An 18,683-nucleotide genomic window follows, 5' to 3' on the forward strand; every position below is an offset into this window, starting at 1 on the left:
TTCAGTACATCTGAGTGTACGCTTGCTGGCTGACAACGCTGCAATTTTCACACTTACTCCTCGCTTTGCGAGCAACTGCTGATCAAGTATAGAGGCAATCGGGCAAACATATGAGGGGAATTTTGCTCCTTCAGTCAAGCCCTCATGCTTGTTTCTGTAGTGTAGTGGTTATCACGTTCGCCTAACACGCGAAAGGTCCCCGGTTCGAGACCGGGCAGAAACAATGGGCAGTGTCTGCTTTTGTGTTTGCTCCCTAAAAGCTTAGTCTCACTCAGGGATGGCCTTTAAAAACTTGTGACCTGTGTAAAACTTGTATTACTATTGCAGGCCGGTAAAAAGTTATCTGCATCTTTGCGTAGTCGTGCATGTGCCTGGTTTCTTATTCTGTTTTTTACTTTTTTTTTTCTTGGCCATGTTATATTGTGGGGCCTTTAAACCTGTCACCTTGATAGGAACATTGCAAGCGGCAGCATCGACAAGTGCAGACTGAGGAGTCAGACCTAAACACAGACTCAGCTGTCAGGATGGCCGAGTGGTCTAAGGCGGCAGCCTCAAGAGAGCTTGATCTTCAGTTAAGCTAAGCATCCTGGTTTGCTCATGTAGTTGTGGGTTCATATCGCACTTCTGATAGGTCTATTTTCTGCCCTTAAATCTTCCTCTGCTTGCACAGCCAGCTCCCCACAACACTATCTTTGCAAGCTGCTGTAGCATATGAAAAGAAATCCACCAACCCTCCGGCTGGGCCCTCAATCAGCATTCCATGTATTTCTGGAAGGGGCATCTCAGTCACGCCTTCTGTTAGAGCTGCACCTTATCACTGTAACTACCATGCTGGTTTCTACTTAAGCAGTTGATTCCATCGTTTGAAGTGAGGCTCTCCTGCCACTTTTGGGCAGAGAAGGCACTGCCCCTGCAACAACAACAGGCAGACAAGCTCAACCTGGGTTTCCTGGTTAGGTGGGCGGAGCAGAATGGCAATGGTCCCTCCTTGTGACTTGAAATTAACATGAAGAAGACAGAGAGGCAGCTGGGAGTAGGCAGTACCCATGCACCCCTGAACACTGTCTTGCGATTTTCACCCAATTCTGAAATGAGTCGGGAGGAAAGGAGGTGATTTTCCTATCGAAGGCCATTCTGGGAATTCAGCCACCCCGCGTCTCCCAGGTGAGTGTTTCAGGCCTGTGAGGCACTCATATAAATCTCGCCTGATCGAGCCTGATCGAGCAATTGTGCTTGAATACAAGAGGCATGCTCCTCTGGCTCAGGCGCAAGAGATGGCAGGCCCTTCAGTGCTTCTGGTCTGGAAGTCTACGGTGCAAGGGCCCAGGTCCTGCGGAGGCGTACAACTACCAGAAAGGGTCTGCTTTTCTCATCAGCGCCACAGTTCAGCTTGCTAGCATAGTGCTTCTTGACTACCTCTTGCCTTGCTAGAGGCAAAAAAAAAACCCTTGGCACAAAACATCAATTGCTATGGCACGCTTAGAAGGAGAGTCTCCAAGTGGCCCTGCTTTTTCACAAAGACACTTCAGAAGATGTTTGAAAGGCTTTTGCAGCAGCAGGCTCGTTGGTCTAGGGGTATGATTCTCGCTTTGGGTGTGAGAGGTCCCGGGTTCAAATCCCGGACGAGCCCGTGCCTTCATAGGTTCGATCTGTTTTTAAACAGGAGTATTTCTGCTTTCCACTCTTGTAAGATGCCATGGTGGAATGCATTGCATGCTTTCTACTGGTGTCGAGGCAGTTCGGCATGATGAAGGAGTGCGGGATTTCTTTCTAACTGCTTTTTTGTGTTGGAGCAGCACTTCTCGTTGGAACATGAAATGCACAGTGCTTCTCCAAAGTAATTGCAGGGCTGGTTTTGAAATCACCTCTTGGAATGAAAGTGATCCCAGTTCCTTTCTTCCAAAGGAAGAGATCCTGTCAGAAAGGCTCAGCTTTGAGCGTCATGAATATTGTCCCTTAGTCCTTGCATTCCAGTCCAAAGCATAGCCACATAAAGAAAGCAGGTGTGTCTGTTTCCAGTGCAGTGGTTCCAGTCCAATGCATAGCCACATGAAGCAAATAAGCAGGCATGTCTGTTTCTGTAGTGTAGTGGTTATCACGTTCGCCTTACACACGAAAGGTCCCTGGTTCGAGGCCAGGCAGAAACAGCAAGTTGCTGTGCTTTATCACATTATTTGCATTTACCACCTCACCTGACAGGTAAATTGAAATTAAAGAGGCTGTGTCTATCCCTCACCATCGTGAGGTACTACGCTCCAAGGGCATCGGTCTCAACTCACCAAGAGAAGACGATACACCTTACGGCAGTCAGTTGCTCCCTTTTTGACCTTTCCATTGAAGCCTGGGCCTACTGTGGTCAAGCCAGCCAAGGAAGGAAGGTATGAGAGCGAAAATGGCTTTCCTACCTTCACCAAGAACATACACCTTGAGCAAAGAAAGGGCCAGACTTACAAGGCCCTATCGCCACCGGCACATCATCTTTAGTGACGCCCCGGTGGCACTATGTACTGTGCCGTATTTACAAGACGCCGTTCAACCACGTTTTGTGGCTTAACACCACCTTGTAAATACGGCCCCTTCACACGCAGCCCTTTCCCTGGAAGGGGCGTGCAATGGGCGTTGCTCTGGGTGGGCCACTGCAACACCATAGCATTTTGATGCTGCTCCAGTTTTACGAGTTTTTGTAAATCTGTGGCAGCGCCAAAATCCAAGCGCCATACAATGGGTGTCGTTATAGTGGAGAAACGAGCAGAAATGTTTTCATTTCTCCTCATTTTTGCTCTTTCTATGTGTGCTGCACGAACATATCGCCACTGAAGATTTCTGTTGTGCAGGAAGGTGTGCCTTCCTGAACAAAAACAATTTCCCCCTCCACGCAGCCATCCTTGTACCATGGCGCAAGGATGGCTGCGTTGGTGCTCGGCAGCTAATTTAGAGCTGGCGCAGAGGGAAGCACAGGGGTGCGCTGTATTCTACTAAATACGGCGCTTCCCTGCATTTTGAAAATGACTGAGTGCGAGGCTGCCAAATTTGGCAGAGCGTCTCACTCAGTCATCCTCTTGTAATTATGGGCCAAAAGGTCTAAAGGATAGAGGCGTTTTATGTCATGTTCGATGACGACCATGGAAATGACTCTAGTCATATTGCAGAAGAGAGAACCATATGCATTTTCTTGCCTTGCGATGTATTCGCCCACTCTCTGCCCTCAACCCTAGGAGCAGGGTCTGAGCAGTGGTGCTTCTGTGCCCTCGCTCGTTGGTGTCCGGGTCCAAATCCCCAACACACCCTTTTTAGCAGAAAACACACAAATTTTACTCAAAATACACAAAGCTTGAAGATTCCTCATTCCACTCAAAGCATTGTTGTGCAAAATATTTTTAGCCTCAGGAGAAAAAAAGGATCACCATGCCTTGGCTTCCTTCCTGCTTGCTTTCAGTGTGCTCTGTGTGATGCTTTCACAGGCTCTGGTTTCAGGCATTTAGGCATCAGATATTTGTCTCTACCCGCAGCTGTGACTTTTCAGTACATCTGAGTGTACGCTTGCTGGCTGACAACGCTGCAATTTTCACACTTACTCCTCGCTTTGCGAGCAACTGCTGATCAAGTATAGAGGCAATCGGGCAAACATATGAGGGGAATTTTGCTCCTTCAGTCAAGCCCTCATGCTTGTTTCTGTAGTGTAGTGGTTATCACGTTCCCCTAACACGCGAAAGGTCCCCGGTTCGAGACCGGGCAGAAACAATGGGCAGTGTCTGCTTTTGTGTTTGCTCCCTAAAAGCTTAGTCTCACTCAGGGATGGCCTTTAAAAACTTGTGACCTGTGTAAAACTTGTATTACTATTGCAGGCCGGTAAAAAGTTATCTGCATCTTTGCGTAGTCGTGCATGTGCCTGGTTTCTTATTCTGTTTTTTACTTTTTTTTTTCTTGGCCATGTTATATTGTGGGGCCTTTAAACCTGTCACCTTGATAGGAACATTGCAAGCGGCAGCATCGACAAGTGCAGACTGAGGAGTCAGACCTAAACACAGACTCAGCTGTCAGGATGGCCGAGTGGTCTAAGGCGGCAGCCTCAAGAGAGCTTGATCTTCAGTTAAGCTAAGCATCCTGGTTTGCTCATGTAGTTGTGGGTTCATATCGCACTTCTGATAGGTCTATTTTCTGCCCTTAAATCTTCCTCTGCTTGCACAGCCAGCTCCCCACAACACTATCTTTGCAAGCTGCTGTAGCATATGAAAAGAAATCCACCAACCCTCCGGCTGGGCCCTCAATCAGCATTCCATGTATTTCTGGAAGGGGCATCTCAGTCACGCCTTCTGTTAGAGCTGCACCTTATCACTGTAACTACCATGCTGGTTTCTACTTAAGCAGTTGATTCCATCGTTTGAAGTGAGGCTCTCCTGCCACTTTTGGGCAGAGAAGGCACTGCCCCTGCAACAACAACAGGCAGACAAGCTCAACCTGGGTTTCCTGGTTAGGTGGGCGGAGCAGAATGGCAATGGTCCCTCCTTGTGACTTGAAATTAACATGAAGAAGACAGAGAGGCAGCTGGGAGTAGGCAGTACCCATGCACCCCTGAACACTGTCTTGCGATTTTCACCCAATTCTGAAATGAGTCGGGAGGAAAGGAGGTGATTTTCCTATCGAAGGCCATTCTGGGAATTCAGCCACCCCGCGTCTCCCAGGTGAGTGTTTCAGGCCTGTGAGGCACTCATATAAATCTCGCCTGATCGAGCACTGAGCGAGCAATTGTGCTTGAATACAAGAGGCATGCTCCTCTGGCTCAGGCGCAAGAGATGGCAGGCCCTTCAGTGCTTCTGGTCTGGAAGTCTACGGTGCAAGGGCCCAGGTCCTGCGGAGGCGTACAACTACCAGAAAGGGTCTGCTTTTCTCATCAGCGCCACAGTTCAGCTTGCTAGCATAGGGCTTCTTGACTACCTCTTGCCTTGCTAGAGGCAAAAAAAACCCCCTTGGCACAAAACATCAATTGCTATGGCACGCTTAGAAGGAGAGTCTCCAAGTGGCCCTGCTTTTTCACAAAGACACTTCAGAAGATGTTTGAAAGGCTTTTGCAGCAGCAGGCTCGTTGGTCTAGGGGTATGATTCTCGCTTTGGGTGTGAGAGGTCCCGGGTTCAAATCCCGGACGAGCCCGTGCCTTCATAGGTTCGATCTGTTTTTAAACAGGAGTATTTCTGCTTTCCACTCTTGTAAGATGCCATGGTGGAATGCATTGCATGCTTTCTACTGGTGTCGAGGCAGTTCGGCATGATGAAGGAGTGCGGGATTTCTTTCTAACTGCTTTTTTGTGTTGGAGCAGCACTTCTCGTTGGAACATGAAATGCACAGTGCTTCTCCAAAGTAATTGCAGGGCTGGTTTTGAAATCACCTCTTGGAATGAAAGTGATCCCAGTTCCTTTCTTCCAAAGGAAGAGATCCTGTCAGAAAGGCTCAGCTTTGAGCGTCATGAATATTGTCCCTTAGTCCTTGCATTCCAGTCCAAAGCATAGCCACATAAAGAAAGCAGGTGTGTCTGTTTCCAGTGCAGTGGTTCCAGTCCAATGCATAGCCACATGAAGCAAATAAGCAGGCATGTCTGTTTCTGTAGTGTAGTGGTTATCACGTTCGCCTTACACGCGAAAGGTCCCTGGTTCGAGGCCAGGCAGAAACAGCAAGTTGCTGTGCTTTATCACATTATTTGCATTTACCACCTCACCTGACAGGTAAATTGAAATTAAAGAGGCTGTGTCTATCCCTCACCATCGTGAGGTACTACGCTCCAAGGGCATCGGTCTCAACTCACCAAGAGAAGACGATACACCTTACGGCAGTCAGTTGCTCCCTTTTTGACCTTTCCATTGAAGCCTGGGCCTACTGTGGTCAAGCCAGCCAAGGAAGGAAGGTATGAGAGCGAAAATGGCTTTCCTACCTTCACCAAGAACATACACCTTGAGCAAAGAAAGGGCCAGACTTACAAGGCCCTATCGCCACCGGCACATCATCTTTAGTGACGCCCCGGTGGCACTATGTACTGTGCCGTATTTACAAGACGCCGTTCAACCACGTTTTGTGGCTTAACACCACCTTGTAAATACGGCCCCTTCACACGCAGCCCTTTCCCTGGAAGGGGCGTGCAATGGGCGTTGCTCTGGGTGGGCCACTGCAACACCATAGCATTTTGATGCTGCTCCAGTTTTACGAGTTTTTGTAAATCTGTGGCAGCGCCAAAATCCAAGCGCCATACAATGGGTGTCGTTATAGTGGAGAAACGAGCAGAAATGTTTTCATTTCTCCTCATTTTTGCTCTTTCTATGTGTGCTGCACGAACATATCGCCACTGAAGATTTCTGTTGTGCAGGAAGGTGTGCCTTCCTGAACAAAAACAATTTCCCCCTCCACGCAGCCATCCTTGTACCATGGCGCAAGGATGGCTGCGTTGGTGCTCGGCAGCTAATTTAGAGCTGGCGCAGAGGGAAGCACAGGGGTGCGCTGTATTCTACTAAATACGGCGCTTCCCTGCATTTTGAAAATGACTGAGTGCGAGGCTGCCAAATTTGGCAGAGCGTCTCACTCAGTCATCCTCTTGTAATTATGGGCCAAAAGGTCTAAAGGATAGAGGCGTTTTATGTCATGTTCGATGACGACCATGGAAATGACTCTAGTCATATTGCAGAAGAGAGAACCATGTGCATTTTCTTGCCTTGCGATGTATTCGCCCACTCTCTGCCCTCAACCCTAGGAGCAGGGTCTGAGCAGTGGTGCTTCTGTGCCCTCGCTCGTTGGTGTCCGGGTCCAAATCCCCAACACACCCTTTTTAGCAGAAAACACACAAATTTTACTCAAAATACACAAAGCTTGAAGATTCCTCATTCCACTCAAAGCATTGTTGTGCAAAATATTTTTAGCCTCAGGAGAAAAAAAGGATCACCATGCCTTGGCTTCCTTCCTGCTTGCTTTCAGTGTGCTCTGTGTGATGCTTTCACAGGCTCTGGTTTCAGGCATTTAGGCATCAGATATTTGTCTCTACCCGCAGCTGTGACTTTTCAGTACATCTGAGTGTACGCTTGCTGGCTGACAACGCTGCAATTTTCACACTTACTCCTCGCTTTGCGAGCAACTGCTGATCAAGTATAGAGGCAATCGGGCAAACATATGAGGGGAATTTTGCTCCTTCAGTCAAGCCCTCATGCTTGTTTCTGTAGTGTAGTGGTTATCACGTTCGCCTAACACGCGAAAGGTCCCCGGTTCGAGACCGGGCAGAAACAATGGGCAGTGTCTGCTTTTGTGTTTGCTCCCTAAAAGCTTAGTCTCACTCAGGGATGGCCTTTAAAAACTTGTGACCTGTGTAAAACTTGTATTACTATTGCAGGCCGGTAAAAAGTTATCTGCATCTTTGCGTAGTCGTGCATGTGCCTGGTTTCTTATTCTGTTTTTTACTTTTTTTTTTCTTGGCCATGTTATATTGTGGGGCCTTTAAACCTGTCACCTTGATAGGAACATTGCAAGCGGCAGCATCGACAAGTGCAGACTGAGGAGTCAGACCTAAACACAGACTCAGCTGTCAGGATGGCCGAGTGGTCTAAGGCGGCAGCCTCAAGAGAGCTTGATCTTCAGTTAAGCTAAGCATCCTGGTTTGCTCATGTAGTTGTGGGTTCATATCGCACTTCTGATAGGTCTATTTTCTGCCCTTAAATCTTCCTCTGCTTGCACAGCCAGCTCCCCACAACACTATCTTTGCAAGCTGCTGTAGCATATGAAAAGAAATCCACCAACCCTCCGGCTGGGCCCTCAATCAGCATTCCATGTATTTCTGGAAGGGGCATCTCAGTCACGCCTTCTGTTAGAGCTGCACCTTATCACTGTAACTACCATGCTGGTTTCTACTTAAGCAGTTGATTCCATCGTTTGAAGTGAGGCTCTCCTGCCACTTTTGGGCAGAGAAGGCACTGCCCCTGCAACAACAACAGGCAGACAAGCTCAACCTGGGTTTCCTGGTTAGGTGGGCGGAGCAGAATGGCAATGGTCCCTCCTTGTGACTTGAAATTAACATGAAGAAGACAGAGAGGCAGCTGGGAGTAGGCAGTACCCATGCACCCCTGAACACTGTCTTGCGATTTTCACCCAATTCTGAAATGAGTCGGGAGGAAAGGAGGTGATTTTCCTATCGAAGGCCATTCTGGGAATTCAGCCACCCCGCGTCTCCCAGGTGAGTGTTTCAGGCCTGTGAGGCACTCATATAAATCTCGCCTGATCGAGCACTGAGCGAGCAATTGTGCTTGAATACAAGAGGCATGCTCCTCTGGCTCAGGCGCAAGAGATGGCAGGCCCTTCAGTGCTTCTGGTCTGGAAGTCTACGGTGCAAGGGCCCAGGTCCTGCGGAGGCGTACAACTACCAGAAAGGGTCTGCTTTTCTCATCAGCGCCACAGTTCAGCTTGCTAGCATAGGGCTTCTTGACTACCTCTTGCCTTGCTAGAGGCAAAAAAAAAACCCTTGGCACAAAACATCAATTGCTATGGCACGCTTAGAAGGAGAGTCTCCAAGTGGCCCTGCTTTTTCACAAAGACACTTCAGAAGATGTTTGAAAGGCTTTTGCAGCAGCAGGCTCGTTGGTCTAGGGGTATGATTCTCGCTTTGGGTGTGAGAGGTCCCGGGTTCAAATCCCGGACGAGCCCGTGCCTTCATAGGTTCGATCTGTTTTTAAACAGGAGTATTTCTGCTTTCCACTCTTGTAAGATGCCATGGTGGAATGCATTGCATGCTTTCTACTGGTGTCGAGGCAGTTCGGCATGATGAAGGAGTGCGGGATTTCTTTCTAACTGCTTTTTTGTGTTGGAGCAGCACTTCTCGTTGGAACATGAAATGCACAGTGCTTCTCCAAAGTAATTGCAGGGCTGGTTTTGAAATCACCTCTTGGAATGAAAGTGATCCCAGTTCCTTTCTTCCAAAGGAAGAGATCCTGTCAGAAAGGCTCAGCTTTGAGCGTCATGAATATTGTCCCTTAGTCCTTGCATTCCAGTCCAAAGCATAGCCACATAAAGAAAGCAGGTGTGTCTGTTTCCAGTGCAGTGGTTCCAGTCCAATGCATAGCCACATGAAGCAAATAAGCAGGCATGTCTGTTTCTGTAGTGTAGTGGTTATCACGTTCGCCTTACACGCGAAAGGTCCCTGGTTCGAGGCCAGGCAGAAACAGCAAGTTGCTGTGCTTTATCACATTATTTGCATTTACCACCTCACCTGACAGGTAAATTGAAATTTAAGAGGCTGTGTCTATCCCTCACCATCGTGAGGTACTACGCTCCAAGGGCATCGGTCTCAACTCACCAAGAGAAGACGATACACCTTACGGCAGTCAGTTGCTCCCTTTTTGACCTTTCCATTGAAGCCTGGGCCTACTGTGGTCAAGCCAGCCAAGGAAGGAAGGTATGAGAGCGAAAATGGCTTTCCTACCTTCACCAAGAACATACACCTTGAGCAAAGAAAGGGCCAGACTTACAAGGCCCTATCGCCACCGGCACATCATCTTTAGTGACGCCCCGGTGGCACTATGTACTGTGCCGTATTTACAAGACGCCGTTCAACCACGTTTTGTGGCTTAACACCACCTTGTAAATACGGCCCCTTCACACGCAGCCCTTTCCCTGGAAGGGGCGTGCAAAGGGCGTTGCTCTGGGTGGGCCACTGCAACACCATAGCATTTTGATGCTGCTCCAGTTTTACGAGTTTTTGTAAATCTGTGGCAGCGCCAAAATCCAAGCGCCATACAATGGGTGTCGTTATAGTGGAGAAACGAGCAGAAATGTTTTCATTTCTCCTCATTTTTGCTCTTTCTATGTGTGCTGCACGAACATATCGCCACTGAAGATTTCTGTTGTGCAGGAAGGTGTGCCTTCCTGAACAAAAACAATTTCCCCCTCCACGCAGCCATCCTTGTACCATGGCGCAAGGATGGCTGCGTTGGTGCTCGGCAGCTAATTTAGAGCTGGCGCAGAGGGAAGCACAGGGGTGCGCTGTATTCTACTAAATACGGCGCTTCCCTGCATTTTGAAAATGACTGAGTGCGAGGCTGCCAAATTTGGCAGAGCGTCTCACTCAGTCATCCTCTTGTAATTATGGGCCAAAAGGTCTAAAGGATAGAGGCGTTTTATGTCATGTTCGATGACGACCATGGAAATGACTCTAGTCATATTGCAGAAGAGAGAACCATGTGCATTTTCTTGCCTTGCGATGTATTCGCCCACTCTCTGCCCTCAACCCTAGGAGCAGGGTCTGAGCAGTGGTGCTTCTGTGCCCTCGCTCGTTGGTGTCCGGGTCCAAATCCCCAACACACCCTTTTTAGCAGAAAACACACAAATTTTACTCAAAATACACAAAGCTTGAAGATTCCTCATTCCACTCAAAGCATTGTTGTGCAAAATATTTTTAGCCTCAGGAGAAAAAAAGGATCACCATGCCTTGGCTTCCTTCCTGCTTGCTTTCAGTGTGCTCTGTGTGATGCTTTCACAGGCTCTGGTTTCAGGCATTTAGGCATCAGATATTTGTCTCTACCCGCAGCTGTGACTTTTCAGTACATCTGAGTGTACGCTTGCTGGCTGACAACGCTGCGATTTTCACACTTACTCCTCGCTTTGCGAGCAACTGCTGATCAAGTATAGAGGCAATCGGGCAAACATATGAGGGGAATTTTGCTCCTTCAGTCAAGCTCTCATGCTTGTTTCTGTAGTGTAGTGGTTATCACGTTCGCCTAACACGCGAAAGGTCCCCGGTTCGAGACCGGGCAGAAACAATGGGCAGTGTCTGCTTTTGTGTTTGCTCCCTAAAAGCTTAGTCTCACTCAGGGATGGCCTTTAAAAACTTGTGACCTGTGTAAAACTTGTATTACTATTGCAGGCCGGTAAAAAGTTATCTGCATCTTTGCGTAGTCGTGCATGTGCCTGGTTTCTTATTCTGTTTTTTACTTTTTTTTTTCTTGGCCATGTTATATTGTGGGGCCTTTAAACCTGTCACCTTGATAGGAACATTGCAAGCGGCAGCATCGACAAGTGCAGACTGAGGAGTCAGACCTAAACACAGACTCAGCTGTCAGGATGGCCGAGTGGTCTAAGGCGGCAGCCTCAAGAGAGCTTGATCTTCAGTTAAGCTAAGCATCCTGGTTTGCTCATGTAGTTGTGGGTTCATATCGCACTTCTGATAGGTCTATTTTCTGCCCTTAAATCTTCCTCTGCTTGCACAGCCAGCTCCCCACAACACTATCTTTGCAAGCTGCTGTAGCATATGAAAAGAAATCCACCAACCCTCCGGCTGGGCCCTCAATCAGCATTCCATGTATTTCTGGAAGGGGCATCTCAGTCACGCCTTCTGTTAGAGCTGCACCTTATCACTGTAACTACCATGCTGGTTTCTACTTAAGCAGTTGATTCCATCGTTTGAAGTGAGGCTCTCCTGCCACTTTTGGGCAGAGAAGGCACTGCCCCTGCAACAACAACAGGCAGACAAGCTCAACCTGGGTTTCCTGGTTAGGTGGGCGGAGCAGAATGGCAATGGTCCCTCCTTGTGACTTGAAATTAACATGAAGAAGACAGAGAGGCAGCTGGGAGTAGGCAGTACCCATGCACCCCTGAACACTGTCTTGCGATTTTCACCCAATTCTGAAATGAGTCGGGAGGAAAGGAGGTGATTTTCCTATCGAAGGCCATTCTGGGAATTCAGCCACCCCGCGTCTCCCAGGTGAGTGTTTCAGGCCTGTGAGGCACTCATATAAATCTCGCCTGATCGAGCACTGAGCGAGCAATTGTGCTTGAATACAAGAGGCATGCTCCTCTGGCTCAGGTGCAAGAGATGGCAGGCCCTTCAGTGCTTCTGGTCTGGAAGTCTACGGTGCAAGGGCCCAGGTCCTGCGGAGGCGTACAACTACCAGAAAGGGTCTGCTTTTCTCATCAGCGCCACAGTTCAGCTTGCTAGCATAGGGCTTCTTGACTACCTCTTGCCTTGCTAGAGGCAAAAAAAAAACCCTTGGCACAAAACATCAATTGCTATGGCACGCTTAGAAGGAGAGTCTCCAAGTGGCCCTGCTTTTTCACAAAGACACTTCAGAAGATGTTTGAAAGGCTTTTGCAGCAGCAGGCTCGTTGGTCTAGGGGTATGATTCTCACTTTGGGTGTGAGAGGTCCCGGGTTCAAATCCCGGACGAGCCCGTGCCTTCATAGGTTCGATCTGTTTTTAAACAGGAGTATTTCTGCTTTCCACTCTTGTAAGATGCCATGGTGGAATGCATTGCATGCTTTCTACTGGTGTCGAGGCAGTTCGGCATGATGAAGGAGTGCGGGATTTCTTTCTAACTGCTTTTTTGTGTTGGAGCAGCACTTCTCGTTGGAACATGAAATGCACAGTGCTTCTCCAAAGTAATTGCAGGGCTGGTTTTGAAATCACCTCTTGGAATGAAAGTGATCCCAGTTCCTTTCTTCCAAAGGAAGAGATCCTGTCAGAAAGGCTCAGCTTTGAGCGTCATGAATATTGTCCCTTAGTCCTTGCATTCCAGTCCAAAGCATAGCCACATAAAGAAAGCAGGTGTGTCTGTTTCCAGTGCAGTGGTTCCAGTCCAATGCATAGCCACATGAAGCAAATAAGCAGGCATGTCTGATCTGTAGTGTAGTGGTTATCACGTTCGCCTTACACGCGAAAGGTCCCTGGTTCGAGGCCAGGCAGAAACAGCAAGTTGCTGTGCTTTATCACATTATTTGCATTTACCACCTCACCTGACAGGTAAATTGAAATTAAAGAGGCTGTGTCTATCCCTCACCATCGTGAGGTACTACGCTCCAAGGGCATCGGTCTCAACTCACCAAGAGAAGACGATACACCTTACGGCAGTCAGTTGCTCCCTTTTTGACCTTTCCATTGAAGCCTGGGCCTACTGTGGTCAAGCCAGCCAAGGAAGGAAGGTATGAGAGCGAAAATGGCTTTCCTACCTTCACCAAGAACATACACCTTGAGCAAAGAAAGGGCCAGACTTACAAGGCCCTATCGCCACCGGCACATCATCTTTAGTGACGCCCCGGTGGCACTATGTACTGTGCCGTATTTACAAGACGCCGTTCAACCACGTTTTGTGGCTTAACACCACCTTGTAAATACGGCCCCTTCACACGCAGCCCTTTCCCTGGAAGGGGCGTGCAATGGGCGTTGCTCTGGGTGGGCCACTGCAACACCATAGCATTTTGATGCTGCTCCAGTTTTACGAGTTTTTGTAAATCTGTGGCAGCGCCAAAATCCAAGCGCCATACAATGGGTGTCGTTATAGTGGAGAAACGAGCAGAAATGTTTTCATTTCTCCTCATTTTTGCTCTTTCTATGTGTGCTGCACGAACATATCGCCACTGAAGATTTCTGTTGTGCAGGAAGGTGTGCCTTCCTGAACAAAAACAATTTCCCCCTCCACGCAGCCATCCTTGTACCATGGCGCAAGGATGGCTGCGTTGGTGCTCGGCAGCTAATTTAGAGCTGGCGCAGAGGGAAGCACAGGGGTGCGCTGTATTCTACTAAATACGGCGCTTCCCTGCATTTTGAAAATGACTGAGTGCGAGGCTGCCAAATTTGGCAGAGCGTCTCACTCAGTCATCCTCTTGTAATTATGGGCCAAAAGGTCTAAAGGATAGAGGCGTTTTATGTCATGTTCGATGACGACCATGGAAATGACTCTAGTCATATTGCAGAAGAGAGAACCATGTGCATTTTCTTGCCTTGCGATGTATTCGCCCACTCTCTGCCCTCAACCCTAGGAGCAGGGTCTGAGCAGTGGTGCTTCTGTGCCCTCGCTCGTTGGTGTCCGGGTCCAAATCCCCAACACACCCTTTTTAGCAGAAAACACACAAATTTTACTCAAAATACACAAAGCTTGAAGATTCCTCATTCCACTCAAAGCATTGTTGTGCAAAATATTTTTAGCCTCAGGAGAAAAAAAGGATCACCATGCCTTGGCTTCCTTCCTGCTTGCTTTCAGTGTGCTCTGTGTGATGCTTTCACAGGCTCTGGTTTCAGGCATTTAGGCATCAGATATTTGTCTCTACCCGCAGCTGTGACTTTTCAGTACATCTGAGTGTACGCTTGCTGGCTGACAACGCTGCAATTTTCACACTTACTCCTCGCTTTGCGAGCAACTGCTGATCAAGTATAGAGGCAATCGGGCAAACATATGAGGGGAATTTTGCTCCTTCAGTCAAGCCCTCATGCTTGTTTCTGTAGTGTAGTGGTTATCATGTTCGCCTAACACGCGAAAGGTCCCCGGTTCGAGACCGGGCAGAAACAATGGGCAGTGTCTGCTTTTGTGTTTGCTCCCTAAAAGCTTAGTCTCACTCAGGGATGGCCTTTAAAAACTTGTGACCTGTGTAAAACTTGTATTACTATTGCAGGCCGGTAAAAAGTTATCTGCATCTTTGCGTAGTCGTGCATGTGCCTGGTTTCTTATTCTGTTTTTTACTTTTTTTTTTCTTGGCCATGTTATATTGTGGGGCCTTTAAACCTGTCACCTTGATAGGAACATTGCAAGCGGCAGCATCGACAAGTGCAGACTGAGGAGTCAGACCTAAACACAGACTCAGCTGTCAGGATGGCCGAGTGGTCTAAGGCGGCAGCCTCAAGAGAGCTTGATCTTCAGTTAAGCTAAGCATCCTGGTTTGCTCATGTAGTTGTGGGTTCATATCGCACTTCTGATAGGTCTATTTTCTGCCCTTAAATCTTCCTCTGCTTGCACAGCCAGCTCCCCACAACACTATCTTTGCAAGCTGCTGTAGCATATGAAAAGAAATCCACCAACCCTCCGGCTGGGCCCTCAATCAGCATTCCATGTATTTCTGGAAGGGGCATCTCAGTCACGCCTTCTGTTAGAGCTGCACCTTATCACTGTAACTACCATGCTGGTTTCTACTTAAGCAGTTGATTCCATCGTTTGAAGTGAGGCTCTCCTGCCACTTTTGGGCAGAGAAGGCACTGCCCCTGCAACAACAACAGGCAGACAAGCTCAACCTGGGTTTCCTGGTTAGGTGGGCGGAGCAGAATGGCAATGGTCCCTCCTTGTGACTTGAAATTAACATGAAGAAGACAGAGAGGCAGCTGGGAGTAGGCAGTACCCATGCACCCCTGAACACTGTCTTGCGATTTTCACCCAATTCTGAAATGAGTCGGGAGGAAAGGAGGTGATTTTCCTATCGAAGGCCATTCTGGGAATTCAGCCACCCCGCGTCTCCCAGGTGAGTGTTTCAGGCCTGTGAGGCACTCATATAAATCTCGCCTGATCGAGCACTGAGCGAGCAATTGTGCTTGAATACAAGAGGCATGCTCCTCTGGCTCAGGCGCAAGAGATGGCAGGCCCTTCAGTGCTTCTGGTCTGGAAGTCTACGGTGCAAGGGCCCAGGTCCTGCGGAGGCGTACAACTACCAGAAAGGGTCTGCTTTTCTCATCAGCGCCACAGTTCAGCTTGCTAGCATAGGGCTTCTTGACTACCTCTTGCCTTGCTAGAGGCAAAAAAAAAACCCTTGGCACAAAACATCAATTGCTATGGCACGCTTAGAAGGAGAGTCTCCAAGTGGCCCTGCTTTTTCACAAAGACACTTCAGAAGATGTTTGAAAGGCTTTTGCAGCAGCAGGCTCGTTGGTCTAGGGGTATGATTCTCGCTTTGGGTGTGAGAGGTCCCGGGTTCAAATCCCGGACGAGCCCGTGCCTTCATAGGTTCGATCTGTTTTTAAACAGGAGTATTTCTGCTTTCCACTCTTGTAAGATGCCATGGTGGAATGCATTGCATGCTTTCTACTGGTGTCGAGGCAGTTCGGCATGATGAAGGAGTGCGGGATTTCTTTCTAACTGCTTTTTTGTGTTGGAGCAGCACTTCTCGTTGGAACATGAAATGCACAGTGCTTCTCCAAAGTAATTGCAGGGCTGGTTTTGAAATCACCTCTTGGAATGAAAGTGATCCCAGTTCCTTTCTTCCAAAGGAAGAGATCCTGTCAGAAAGGCTCAGCTTTGAGCGTCATGAATATTGTCCCTTAGTCCTTGCATTCCAGTCCAAAGCATAGCCACATAAAGAAAGCAGGTGTGTCTGTTTCCAGTGCAGTGGTTCCAGTCCAATGCATAGCCACATGAAGCAAATAAGCAGGCATGTCTGTTTCTGTAGTGTAGTGGTTATCACGTTCGCCTTACACGCGAAAGGTCCCTGGTTCGAGGCCAGGCAGAAACAGCAAGTTGCTGTGCTTTATCACATTATTTGCATTTACCACCTCACCTGACAGGTAAATTGAAATTAAAGAGGCTGTGTCTATCCCTCACCATCGTGAGGTACTACGCTCCAAGGGCATCGGTCTCAACTCACCAAGAGAAGACGATACACCTTACGGCAGTCAGTTGCTCCCTTTTTGACCTTTCCATTGAAGCCTGGGCCTACTGTGGTCAAGCCAGCCAAGGAAGGAAGGTATGAGAGCGAAAATGGCTTTCCTACCTTCACCAAGAACATACACCTTGAGCAAAGAAAGGGCCAGACTTACAAGGCCCTATCGCCACCAGCACATCATCTTTAGTGACGCCCCGGTGGCACTATGTACTGTGCCGTATTTACAAGACGCCGTTCAACCACGTTTTGTGGCTTAACACCACCTTGTAAATACGGCCCCTTCACACGCAGCCCTTTCCCTGGAAGGGGCGTGCAATGGGCGTTGCTCTGGGTGGGCCACTGCAACACCATAGCATTTTGATGCTGCTCCAGTTTTACGAGTTTTTGTAAATCTGTGGCAGCGCCAAAATCCAAGCGCCATACAATGGGTGTCGTTATAGTGGAGAAACGAGCAGAAATGTTTTCATTTCTCCTCATTTTTGCTCTTTCTATGTGTGCTGCACGAACATATCGCCACTGAAGATTTCTGTTGTGCAGGAAGGTGTGCCTTCCTGAACAAAAACAATTTCCCCCTCCACGCAGCCATCCTTGTACCATGGCGCAAGGATGGCTGCGTTGGTGCTCGGCAGCTAATTTAGAGCTGGCGCAGAGGGAAGCACAGGGGTGCGCTGTATTCTACTAAATACGGCGCTTCCCTGCATTTTGAAAATGACTGAGTGCGAGGCTGCCAAATTTGGCAGAGCGTCTCACTCAGTCATCCTCTTGTAATTATGGGCCAAAAGGTCTAAAGGATAGAGGCGTTTTATGTCATGTTCGATGACGACCATGGAAATGACTCTAGTCATATTGCAGAAGAGAGAACCATGTGCATTTTCTTGCCTTGCGATGTATTCGCCCACTCTCTGCCCTCAACCCTAGGAGCAGGGTCTGAGCAGTGGTGCTTCTGTGCCCTCGCTCGTTGGTGTCCGGGTCCAAATCCCCAACACACCCTTTTTAGCAGAAAACACACAAATTTTACTCAAAATACACAAAGCTTGAAGATTCCTCATTCCACTCAAAGCATTGTTGTGCAAAATATTTTTAGCCTCAGGAGAAAAAAAGGATCACCATGCCTTGGCTTCCTTCCTGCTTGCTTTCAGTGTGCTCTGTGTGATGCTTTCACAGGCTCTGGTTTCAGGCATTTAGGCATCAGATATTTGTCTCTACCCGCAGCTGTGACTTTTCAGTACATCTGAGTGTACGCTTGCTGGCTGACAACGCTGCAATTTTCACACTTACTCCTCGCTTTGCGAGCAACTGCTGATCAAGTATAGAGGCAATCGGGCAAACATATGAGGGGAATTTTGCTCCTTCAGTCAAGCCCTCATGCTTGTTTCTGTAGTGTAGTGGTTATCACGTTCGCCTAACACGCGAAAGGTCCCCGGTTCGAGACCGGGCAGAAACAATGGGCAGTGTCTGCTTTTGTGTTTGCTCCCTAAAAGCTTAGTCTCACTCAGGGATGGCCTTTAAAAACTTGTGACCTGTGTAAAACTTGTATTACTATTGCAGGCCGGTAAAAAGTTATCTGCATCTTTGCGTAGTCGTGCATGTGCCTGGTTTCTTATTCTGTTTTTTACTTTTTTTTTTCTTGGCCATGTTATATTGTGGGGCCTTTAAACCTGTCACCTTGATAGAAACATTGCAAGCGGCAGCATCGACAAGTGCAGACTGAGGAGTCAGACCTAAACACAGACTCAGCTGTCAGGATGGCCGAGTGGTCTAAGGCGGCAGCCTCAAGAGAGCTTGATCTTCAGTTAAGCTAAGCATCCTGGTTTGCTCATGTAGTTGTGGGTTCATATCGCACTTCTGATAGGTCTATTTTCTGCCCTTAAATCTTCCTCTGCTTGCACAGCCAGCTCCCCACAACACTATCTTTGCAAGCTGCTGTAGCATATGAAAAGAAATCCACCAACCCTCCGGCTGGGCCCTCAATCAGCATTCCATGTATTTCTGGAAGGGGCATCTCAGTCACGCCTTCTGTTAGAGCTGCACCTTATCACTGTAACTACCATGCTGGTTTCTACTTAAGCAGTTGATTCCATCGTTTGAAGTGAGGCTCTCCTGCCACTTTTGGGCAGAGAAGGCACTGCCCCTGCAACAACAACAGGCAGACAAGCTCAACCTGGGTTTCCTGGTTAGGTGGGCGGAGCAGAATGGCAATGGTCCCTCCTTGTGACTTGAAATTAACATGAAGAAGACAGAGAGGCAGCTGGGAGTAGGCAGTACCCATGCACCCCTGAACACTGTCTTGCGATTTTCACCCAATTCTGAA

At 48.3% G+C, this 18,683-nt stretch overlaps 14 non-coding genes across 14 annotated transcripts; all 14 read left to right on the top strand.

Moving 5' to 3' along the window:
* The first annotated feature begins 150 nt into the window (after positions 1 to 150).
* Positions 151 to 223, top strand: TRNAV-AAC (transfer RNA valine (anticodon AAC)). The gene has a single exon. It is a non-coding gene; the product is annotated as a tRNA-Val (tRNA).
* Positions 224 to 1,558: 1,335 nt separating this feature from the next.
* TRNAP-UGG (transfer RNA proline (anticodon UGG)) lies at positions 1,559 to 1,630 on the top strand. The gene has a single exon. It is a non-coding gene; the product is annotated as a tRNA-Pro (tRNA).
* Positions 1,631 to 2,074: 444 nt separating this feature from the next.
* TRNAV-UAC (transfer RNA valine (anticodon UAC)) lies at positions 2,075 to 2,147 on the top strand. Its single transcript has one exon. It is a non-coding gene; the product is annotated as a tRNA-Val (tRNA).
* A 2,930-nt stretch (positions 2,148 to 5,077) lies between these two features.
* Positions 5,078 to 5,149, top strand: TRNAP-UGG (transfer RNA proline (anticodon UGG)). Its single transcript has one exon. It is a non-coding gene; the product is annotated as a tRNA-Pro (tRNA).
* A 444-nt stretch (positions 5,150 to 5,593) lies between these two features.
* Positions 5,594 to 5,666, top strand: TRNAV-UAC (transfer RNA valine (anticodon UAC)). The gene has a single exon. It is a non-coding gene; the product is annotated as a tRNA-Val (tRNA).
* A 1,521-nt stretch (positions 5,667 to 7,187) lies between these two features.
* On the top strand, positions 7,188 to 7,260 carry TRNAV-AAC (transfer RNA valine (anticodon AAC)). Its single transcript has one exon. It is a non-coding gene; the product is annotated as a tRNA-Val (tRNA).
* Positions 7,261 to 8,596: 1,336 nt separating this feature from the next.
* On the top strand, positions 8,597 to 8,668 carry TRNAP-UGG (transfer RNA proline (anticodon UGG)). The gene has a single exon. It is a non-coding gene; the product is annotated as a tRNA-Pro (tRNA).
* A 444-nt stretch (positions 8,669 to 9,112) lies between these two features.
* TRNAV-UAC (transfer RNA valine (anticodon UAC)) lies at positions 9,113 to 9,185 on the top strand. The gene has a single exon. It is a non-coding gene; the product is annotated as a tRNA-Val (tRNA).
* A 1,521-nt stretch (positions 9,186 to 10,706) lies between these two features.
* TRNAV-AAC (transfer RNA valine (anticodon AAC)) lies at positions 10,707 to 10,779 on the top strand. The gene has a single exon. It is a non-coding gene; the product is annotated as a tRNA-Val (tRNA).
* Positions 10,780 to 12,115: 1,336 nt separating this feature from the next.
* Positions 12,116 to 12,187, top strand: TRNAP-UGG (transfer RNA proline (anticodon UGG)). The gene has a single exon. It is a non-coding gene; the product is annotated as a tRNA-Pro (tRNA).
* A 2,037-nt stretch (positions 12,188 to 14,224) lies between these two features.
* On the top strand, positions 14,225 to 14,297 carry TRNAV-AAC (transfer RNA valine (anticodon AAC)). The gene has a single exon. It is a non-coding gene; the product is annotated as a tRNA-Val (tRNA).
* Positions 14,298 to 15,633: 1,336 nt separating this feature from the next.
* TRNAP-UGG (transfer RNA proline (anticodon UGG)) lies at positions 15,634 to 15,705 on the top strand. The gene has a single exon. It is a non-coding gene; the product is annotated as a tRNA-Pro (tRNA).
* Positions 15,706 to 16,149: 444 nt separating this feature from the next.
* On the top strand, positions 16,150 to 16,222 carry TRNAV-UAC (transfer RNA valine (anticodon UAC)). Its single transcript has one exon. It is a non-coding gene; the product is annotated as a tRNA-Val (tRNA).
* Positions 16,223 to 17,743: 1,521 nt separating this feature from the next.
* On the top strand, positions 17,744 to 17,816 carry TRNAV-AAC (transfer RNA valine (anticodon AAC)). Its single transcript has one exon. It is a non-coding gene; the product is annotated as a tRNA-Val (tRNA).
* Positions 17,817 to 18,683: the final 867 nt, after the last annotated feature.

Source organism: Pleurodeles waltl, chromosome 10, assembly GCF_031143425.1.
Source record: "Pleurodeles waltl isolate 20211129_DDA chromosome 10, aPleWal1.hap1.20221129, whole genome shotgun sequence".
Lineage (NCBI taxonomy): Eukaryota > Metazoa > Chordata > Amphibia > Caudata > Salamandridae > Pleurodeles > Pleurodeles waltl.